Below are 10,089 nucleotides of genomic sequence, written 5' to 3'. Positions count from 1 at the left end.
AGCTCGGACAGAGCCTAATCAAACATGGCACAAGGTATTCTCTCTCTCTCTCAGTTGATTTCATAATTAATAAATCTCTCTCTCTCTCTCTCTATATATATATATATATATATATATATATATATATATATATATATATATATATATATATATATATATATATATAAACTTCATTTGTTCGCATTTCAATCAGGTGCAATTTGAGTACTTGTATTCAATTGATGAATTTGCAAATCAAGACGAGTTTTCATTCCCACACTTTGTAAATTTCACAAGTTTGAGATTTAAATTCTATAAACGTTTGAGTTGTTACTAAATGTTTTACTAAGTGGTGTTGGGAAGATTTTTAAATGTGGATCGAGTGAATCCAGTAGTATCTCGGCCTGTGATGAAGCAATGGATAATTTTTCATCTCTGATTCCTCAGAAAACTCATATTGATATGAGCAATAGCAGAGCTAGATTGGAGATACTCCTTAATTTCGTTAATGTGGATATTAGTTACTACTAACACATACTTCGTTTTGGAATATGCAATTAGTGTTTTTACTTATTAGCTTTCCTAATTTAAGGCAACCTGACATTCATTTCTTACATATTATGGATTTGGAGTAGTCAATTCAAAGGTGAAGATAATCCATGTGACCGAAATAAGTGACATGGATCCTTAGTTCCTTACAAATGGTCTAAATCAAAATGGAGATGCGTAATGGTACTTTACATGTCAACCTCATATAAAGAAACTAGTATTATTATTTTATACTTTCATTCTTTAAATTTCAAACCCATTTCAACAGGTGAGGTGGGATGAAGATGTTGGTAACAACAATCAAGAACGAATCTCTCCATAAGTGGGATGAAGATGTTGGCAACAGCAATCAAGAAGGAATCTCTCCATGAGAGATTGATCTTTCGGGTGTATCTGTCCCACTTTTAAGCATTCACCCTTCTCTAAGATTCAAAAAACTTTGGTCCTCTGCAACTGACACAGGTCCTCTACATTCAAGTCTTTACAAAAGTGATGCCTTCTCTTTTTGCTCCAAATTTTGAAGACTTCTTTATAAACACTTCAGATGCATATCAAGTCAAATCTCTAAAACTTGAGATCCTTTCTTCCATTGCTACAGATGAATCAATCTCAGTTATCTTTCAAGAATTGCAGGTAGTTTTATTAATATATTTTAAAAAATATTGGATTGAATATATTATTTATTAGCTTTAAAACCATTTATATTATATATATATGAAGGAATGGAATCTATGAAGTTTTGATGTTTTTATTTTGGTTTGGATGCAGGGTTTGATCACAAAAGAGAGAAGTGGTGTTGACCCAACAACTTCACCATTGGAGAGGTTCAAAGTATTGGACTCCGGGAGGGATCCGATCTCCTTCAAGTGTTCATTACATATCTTTTCTAAAATAACTGCTAAATGCAACGTGCTTCCATTTATGTATTTGTTTATTATAAAATCATACTTTCATTTCTTTTTTTCTTATCAATGCTCATCTCCTTGAATTGAAGTGATACGTCTCTTTTTTAGTCACATACCTTCTTTTGTTCCTTTATTTTTAACATTCTACTTTCAATTTTTATGTCTTGTTAATACTCATGTCCTTGAAGTGGTAGGTTTTTAAAATAAGAGAGAGCTAAGTTCAAGAAATAAGAATGCACTTTCATTTATATGTTTACATTAACATCCTACTTTCATTTATGTTAGTTACAACATTGTGCTTGCTAAACTTTTTCTTATTAAGACATCTCTATAAACTTGTGTTGTTCCTTTCAATTTTATATGGAGGCCTCAGATTTTGATGTTTTACATTACAGGTCAAAAAGGTCAAACCTCATGTCCTTGTTGGTTTATCTGGAGTTGGAGGTGCTTACTTACTTTTTTCACTGTATTTTAATTTTAACCCAACTTTAATGTATGTCTTACTGCTATAACTGTAAGTCTAATCTTTCAAAGTCTTACAGAAAGGTCCTTGTAATTGTTATTTTTTTTACTTATTTACAAAGTTAATATAAACTTGATTTTTTTCATATGATCAGGTTCGGAAGCTTGTGTTTTGGAGAACTTAGCAAAAGCTATCAATTTGGTGCATATTAGGAGGGATCTTGTGGAAAGTGGTCATGCGTTGCTAAACCATGCTTATCACAATCAACAAGAATACGAAAGATATGAGGGTGGAACTGGAATCCGTGATTCCGACGGAATTGGAATATGTGATTCCATTCCGATGCCAAATAAACAGAGTTTAATTCTATCTGAAGGTGAGAATCAGTGATTCCGACAAAATTGGAATCAGTGTTTCCGATGGAATCGGAATCAGTGATTCTGTTGGAATCAGAATCTATGATTCCATTCCGCTGCCAAATAAATGGATTTTAATTATATCTGAAGATGGAACCAGAATCAACGATTACGACAGAATTGGAATCAGTGATTCCGACAGAATCGGAATATGCAATTCCATTCCTCTGCAAAATAAACGGAATTTAATTCTATCAGAATCCTTCAAATTCCATGTTTGATAAATTATATGGAATTATACTACGTTCTTTTGATTCCGATTCCAATTTCTGATTCCATTCCTTTTGCAGGACAACAAGCTATTGTCTAGATTTGGCTTCTAAACAAGCGAAGACGGTTATGGAAAAGTGGTTGCCCGAGTTAAGGAATGGAGTTGTGAATGCTCAGAACAGTCTTGAAGATTGTAAATATGTGCCTGGATTGGTAAGTAAAAACATTTTTCTACAAATTTTTATATAATTAATTAATAAATGAAATATTTAAATATGAAATTGTGACGTAGTTGGAAGAGTGGTGGGAACAACCGGGATCAACGGTTGTTGATTGGGTGACGGTTGATGGGCAAAATGTGGCGGCTTGGAATAATCATGTGAAACAACTTCTTGCTTTTTATGACAAAGAACTTTTGTGAGTGTTTGTTTATTTTTATTTAGTTTGTGTACATATTATATTATATATGGTGTTCTTGTTATAATATATGTGTGTGTATGTGTTCTTGATTATTTAATGTTTTAGGGAGGGATTTGAATGTTAGGTTTAGAGGTGTGGGTTGTATTTTACTTGTAATGTGTGAACGTTAGGCTATGTTTTGGTAAAAGAAAAATGTTTCAATTTAAGAGTGTTATTTGTTTTGAGGAATTTATACATCCTTCCAACCCATAAAATTCATTACATACAAAATATGTCGTAAAACTATGTCAAAAATCATGTCGTATAGAATGTCATAAATGTCTGTCATAATTACACGAGAATGTTACGAATTACGACATACAAAGTCAATCGTAAATGTATGTCGAAAACGTGTGTCGTGTATGTATGTCTTAATTGTGGGTCATAAAGGTCTGTCGTAAAATTTATGACAACCCAAATGCCTGTCATTATCCTTTATGACATGGCTTTCAATGACAGTCATGTATAGCCATTTACGACAGACAATGTCTGTCAAGGAAAGCCTTTTTCTTAGTAGTGTTTATCTCGTCATCTTCATCAGAGGAATCAACAACAACTCATTCATATTAAGAAAAACAACCATTATACAGTTTATGATAAGAAAAACTTATACATGATGTTGTACTCCTTATGATATGTTGCATCAGTACTTTGATCTCAACTGATTCATTTTTTTCCTAAATTTTAGATGTAAATCTTCTTAATCACAAGCCTATTATGCCTAAAAAAATTAACTTATTTGAAGCTCTCACATTTATCATGAAAATATTATAGCAAAATTGAAGTTCATGTCTTCCACTTTTAAGTTTTGACGAGAGAGAGAGAGAGAGAGAGAGAGAGAGATAGAGAGAGAGTATCTCGTAATCCATTCTAAGTACCTACAGAAACTCAATACGAAACCCTAACCATCCATTTAACTAGTTGTTGTGGAAATCCATTCTTAGAGAAAAACCCTACAGAACTAACATAAACAGGAGAAGAAAAAATGATAAGAATGAAAACTTACAATGATCTTTCTTTGAATTATAGACATGTTTGTGAGTGTCTTTCAAAGGATGGGGAGACTCGGGTCTTAGGGAATATCCAAATCACACAAAACAAACACAAATCGTCGCAGTCGCTGGGGAGGTGAGGTAAGCTTGAGGTCGCCGGCAAGGAGAGGTCACCCTTAGATTGCTGACCAGCGAGATGAGGTGAGACGAGGTCGCCGATTGCAGAGCAGTCGGTGTGAGAACTCGAGAGTCTCCATAGCTAAAAGATTATGAGCAGAGCAAGTGTAACATGCCAATTTTTTTTTCATTTTTAATTAAGTAATTCTCAACATAGTTTACCAAAACATTTCCCATGCTATATCATTTGCAAACAAGAATATAACAATATGTCTGAAAATCATAATGTCAAAGTAAAATCAATCAGAGTACAATCCCAGAAAACTCCATGCGGAAATCATGTGTGTGTGTGATGCGCTGCTACACTGCCGGCTACTTCCCCTTAGACGAAGAGGTACCTGAAACAAAAACTAAAACTGTAAGCACAGAGCTTAGTGAGTTCCCCCATCATACCACATACCATACAGATAGATCATAGACATACTGCCGGGCAATTCTGGGGTGCCCGACCTACCCAGTATGACCATTCTAGGGTGCCGACCTACCCATGTCAAGCCATTCTAGGGTGCTGACCTACCCATGCCAAGCCATTCTGGGGTGCTGACCTACCCTTCGGTCCTAACAACCGAACCTCGGGGGCTACTCCACCCCCTACTGCTATTATCACATATATCATAACATAAACATACTGTCAGACATATCTGGGGTGTCTGACCTACCCTTCGGTCCTAACAACCGAACTTGAGGACTATTCGCTCCCTACTACCACTATCACATATAACATATCATGCTAGCATATAAACATATCATCACATACTGTCAGACATATCTGGGGTGTCTGACCTACCCTTCGGTCCTAACAACCGAACCCTACTACTGTCACATATAACATAACATGCCAGCATATAACATATCAGGTAGTAGCAATTCCAGATGATATCACAAAGACAATAATCTAACATACAACTCCTACTGGTGGGCCGACTTTGTGGCCGTAGACCCACCGCTACTGGAAGGTAACTCACCTCGAACGAGTAGCTACTGATAATCTGTACGGGAAATCTCTATTTGCTGCTGCTCCGGAAATCCTCCGGCTATAATCCCCACAAAACACTTAATCATAGTCTGATATCTATTCTTAGGGTAAAATGACCATTTACCCTTGACCAAGTCCAAGTCAAAGTCAAAGTCAACTTCCAGTTGACCCGACTCGCCGAGTTGGGCCGCCAACTCGTCGAGTCCCTATCTCTTCAACTGTCCCCCATCCACGTCTCTACTCGTCGAGTTTAGCAACGACTCGACGAGTTCTCCTTCTAACACAACCTCGGATGAACCCTCATCCGACTCGCCGAGCGGTATGAACACTCGTCGAGTCCATCTTCATCCTATGAACACGTCCTGTCCTCGACTCGCCGAGTTGTATGAACAACTCGTCGAGTTCATCTTCAAGAGTTGGGAGATTGCCTTGGACTCGCCGAGTCGGCTCATGCACTCACCGAGTCCTATGAACTCCAGGACTAAGGCTTATCCCAATACGTTTGGGTCACTCCCCTGGACCCTCTAAAACCTTTCTTTCACTCAACTGGGTCTCTTGAACCATAACAGAAAAAAGGAAGTCAAGCCTCGGACTCGCCGAGTCCAAGAACGACTCACCGAGTCGATATAGTCCCAAGTCTATTCCTTCAATTTCTGGTGTACAACTTTTGTCCAAATGATAGATCCAAGCCCCTAAGCTCGATCTAGCACATAAAGTTACGAACTTTAAGTGCATGCATGGGACTTTTGAGCCTAAAAGGCCCTAAAATGGCTCTTATGTTGCATGGGACCTTCCTTGAGTGCAAAAGCAACCCCAATCTGCCTTGTAATTCTTCCATGGACCTATATCCGAAGCCTCAACCCCCAACCATGCTTGCAATCATGGTTGGTTACCAAGTATGGCTTATAAAAGCCCTAAATCTCCCCAAAAAGGGATCTAGCAAATGAACAAGCAAGGTATCGACTTTATACCTTACAAGAACTGTAGATGATGCACAAGTTTGATTCCTCTGGCCAACTTCTTGGTTCCTCAAGCTTTTCCCTTCCTTCTTGCTACCACAAACTACCAAGAATCACCAAAAAGGCCTTTAGATCTTCACAACACGACTAGGGTTCTGTATGGAGTGTTCTAGGAGCATAAAGGGGCGATGAAGGCTGTATAAGGTTGTTTAAATAGGGTGCAAACCCTCAGATTAGGGTTTTGTCCAGTCAGAGCCTACTCGTCGAGTCTAGGACCCGACTCGATGAGTCCCATACTTCAATCCCACGTCTCATCCCGCTTCTACTCGGCAAGTTGGGCCTTCAACTCGCCGAGTCCCAGGCCAAAAATGCAAAATTACTTAAATAAAATACATACCAGGAACCAGGTGCTACAAATCTCCCCCACTTATTTCAGACTTCGTCCTCGAAGTCTGCTGCTCAATCCTGGAACAGCTCTGGGTAACGCTCCATCATCTCATCCACCGGCTCCCAAGTCCATTCCGAGCCCTTCCGGTGTTGCCATTGCACCTTTACCAGCTCGACCCTCTTGTTCCTCAGATCCTTCGACTTCCGGTCGAGAATCGCTACAGGTCGCTCGGTGTAATTCAGGCTGTCATCGACCTGAATATCCTCTAATGGTACCACTGCCGAATCGTCCACCAAACATTTCCGTAACTGGGAGACGTGAAAAGTGCTATGAATCTGACTGAGTTCGGCTGGCAGGTCCAGCCTATACGCCACCTTGCCCACCCGGGCTATAACCCTGAAGGATCCAATACACCTGGGACCCAACTTGCCCCGCTTCCTGAATTGGATGATGCCCTTCCATGGCGACACCTTCAGGAGAACCATATCCCTGACCTGAAACTCCAGGTCTGATCGGCGCTTGTCGGCATAACTTTTCTGCCAACTCTGGGCAGTCTGAAGTCTGCTCCGAACTTGCTGAATCCTCTCTGTCGTCTTGAGCACCACTTCGGTGCTCCCCATGACCCTCTGGCCGACCTCACCTCAACATATCGGGGTCCTGCACTTCCTCCCGTATAACATCTCGAAGGGAGGACGGTCAATACTCGCATGATAGCTATTATTATACAAGAATTCCGCCAACGGAAGGTAGGTATCCCGACTACCTCCAAAGTCTAAAACACATGCCCGCAACATGTCCTCTAGCGTCTGGATGGTCCGCTCGCTCTGACCATCCGTCTGTGGGTGAAAGGTGGTGCTAAAATGCAGACGAGTACCCAGCTCGTCATGAAACTTCTTCCAAAACCTGGAAGTGAACCGCACATCCCTGTCGGAAATCACTGAAACTGGCACTCCGTGCCGAGCTACTACCTCTCGGATATAGATGTCGGCCAACTTCTCCGCCGAGATGCTCTCCTGGATCGGTATGAAATGGGCACTCTTGGTCAACCGATCCATGATTACCCAAATTGAATCCACTCCCCGTGCAGTCTTGGGAAGCTTGGTGATGAAATCCATGGTAATATCTTCCCATTTCCACATGGGAATATCTAACGGCTGCATCTTGCCGTGTGGCCTCTGGTGCTCGGCCTTGACCTTCCTGCAGGTCAAGCACCGCTCCACATACCATGCTACGTCCCGCTTCATGCAGGGCCACCAATAATCAAGACGAAGATCTCTATACATCTTCGTCGCACCGGGATGGGTAGAAAATCTGGATTTGTGTGCCTCCTCCATCAGGATCTGGCGCACGCCTCCATGATAAGGGACCCACACCCTACGCTGAAGAGTCAATAACCCTCGTCTATCATAGTCGAAGGAGGAAACCTGACCCACTATATGCTCGCTCTTCCGATGTTCCTCCTTCATAGCCTCCTGCTGAGCCTCCCGGATCCGCTCCAACAGTGGGGTCACCACTGTCATCCTCAGACAGATGTCCCTGATTGGCGCTGCCTTGCGGCTAAGCGCATCAGCCACGATATTGGCCTTCCCCGGGTGGTAGAGGATCTCGCAATCATAATCCTTAACCACATCCAGCCACCGACGCCGCCTCATGTTCAAGTTCGGCAGATCCATGAGGTACCTCAAACTCTTGTGGTCCGTGTAAATGGTACAACGAACACCATAGAGGTAATGACGCCAAATCTTGAGGGCAAAAACAACAGCCCCCAGCTCCAAATCATGTGTCGGGTAATTTGCCTCGTGAGGCTTCAGCTGCCTCGAAGCGTATGCAATAACATGCCCCCTCTACATCAGTATCGCGCCCAAACCTGAGATGGACGCATCACAATACACCACAAAATCCTCTACGCCCTCTGGCAAGGCTAAGATCGGTGCCTCGCACAATCTCTGTCTCAGTGTCTCGAATGCGGCCTGCTGCTCAGGCCCCCAACGAAAGACCACAGCTTTCCTCGTTAGCCTGGTCAGGGGTACGACTATCTTGGAGAAATCATGGATGAATCTCCGATAGTAGCCGGCTAATCCTAGGAAACTCTGAATCTCAGATGGAGACCTCGGAACCTCCCATCTCATCACGGCCTCCACTTTGGCCGGGTCCACCGATATCCCGTTCTGGTTGACAAGGTGCCCGAGAAACTTCACCTCGCACAACCAGAACTCACACTTGGAGAACTTAGCATACAAGCTCTCCCTTCTCAAGGTCTCCAGAACCTCTCGCAGATGCTCTTCGTGCTCCTCCTGCGTCTTGGAGTAAACCAAGATATCATCATTAAACACTATCACAGACCGGTCTAACATCGGTCTACACACGCGGTTCATGAGGTCCATGAACGCGGCAGGAGCATTGGTGAGCCCGAAGGGCATCACCACGAACTCGTAGTAGCCATAGCGCGTCCGGAACGCAGTCTTCTGTACATCCTCCTCTCTGACCGTCATCTGATGATACCCTGATCGCAAATCAATCTTGGAGAACCAAGATGATCCATGTAGCTGGTCAAAGAGGTCATCAATCCTAGGGAGTGGGTAACGGTTCTTCACCATTACCTTATTCAGCTCCCTATAATCTATACACATCCAATGCGACTCGTCCTTCTTCTTCAGAAACAGAATCGGGGCTCCCCAGGGTGAACTGCTCGGTCTAATGAATCTCTTGTCTAGCAGCTCCTGCAGCTGCGTAGACAACTCTTGCATCTCAGGAGGTGCCAACCGATACGGTGCCTTGGCTATCGGAGCCGCACCAGGGACTAGTTCAATCCTGAACTCTACCTGCCTCTCCGGAGGTATCCCATGCAACTCGTCGGGGAATACATCCGCAAACTCTCGTACCACGGGCACATCGCTCACCGTTGCCTTACCTATCTCCCAGGTATCCATCACATAGGAAACAAATCCTGCGCAACCCTGCTGAAGGTAACGCCTAGCTCTCGCTGCTGAACATAAAGCTGGTCCTTGTTGTGGCCTCTCGCCCTGAATCACCAGCTCTCCCCCACTTGGGGTCCTGATCCGCACCAACTACTGTGCACATCCAATCACTGCCCCATTGGGGCTTAGCCAATCCATACCGATAATAACCTTGTTCCCCCGCAAAGGTATGGGAACCAGATCTACCAGATAACGCTCCTCAAACAGTCGCAGGACGCAATCTCGGTAGACCTCTGATGCTCGCACTGACCGGTCGTCCGCAATCTCGACCTCTAGAGGGCAATCCAATGTGCCCGACGACTCATGAAACTTCTTGCTAAGCGCAAGAGAGACAAACAATCGGGTAGCACCCGAATCAAACAATACCTGAACTGGGATACCGTTCACATGGATCGATCCTAAACAGAGCACATACATAACATATCAAGATCACAGCGCCATAACATAAAAGCATAAGAAAGGAATCATACCCGTCACTACATCAGATGCAGCGCGTGCCTCCTCGGCTGTCAACTGAAATGCTCGGCTCCGTACCACTGGAGCCTCTGTCTTGGCCTTTCGGCCATCTGCAACCCGCGCTGTCGCTGAAACCGGCGCCACTGCTGGCGCTGCTGCTGACGCTGCTGTCAATCTCGGGC

At 43.0% G+C, this 10,089-nt stretch overlaps 1 long non-coding RNA gene across 1 annotated transcript; it reads left to right on the top strand.

Moving 5' to 3' along the window:
• Positions 1-623: 623 nt before the first annotated feature.
• Positions 624-1,161, top strand: LOC145156333 (uncharacterized). Its single transcript, XR_013736617.1, has 2 exons — positions 624-711; positions 797-1,161. It is a non-coding gene; the product is annotated as an uncharacterized LOC145156333 (long non-coding RNA).
• Positions 1,162-10,089: the final 8,928 nt, after the last annotated feature.

Source organism: Lactuca virosa, chromosome 2 (assembly GCF_052849685.1).
Source record: "Lactuca virosa cultivar CGN04683 chromosome 2, Lactuca_virosa_CGN04683_v6, whole genome shotgun sequence".
Classification (NCBI taxonomy): domain Eukaryota; kingdom Viridiplantae; phylum Streptophyta; class Magnoliopsida; order Asterales; family Asteraceae; genus Lactuca; species Lactuca virosa.
This window is presented reverse-complemented; position numbering and strand designations above follow the sequence as displayed.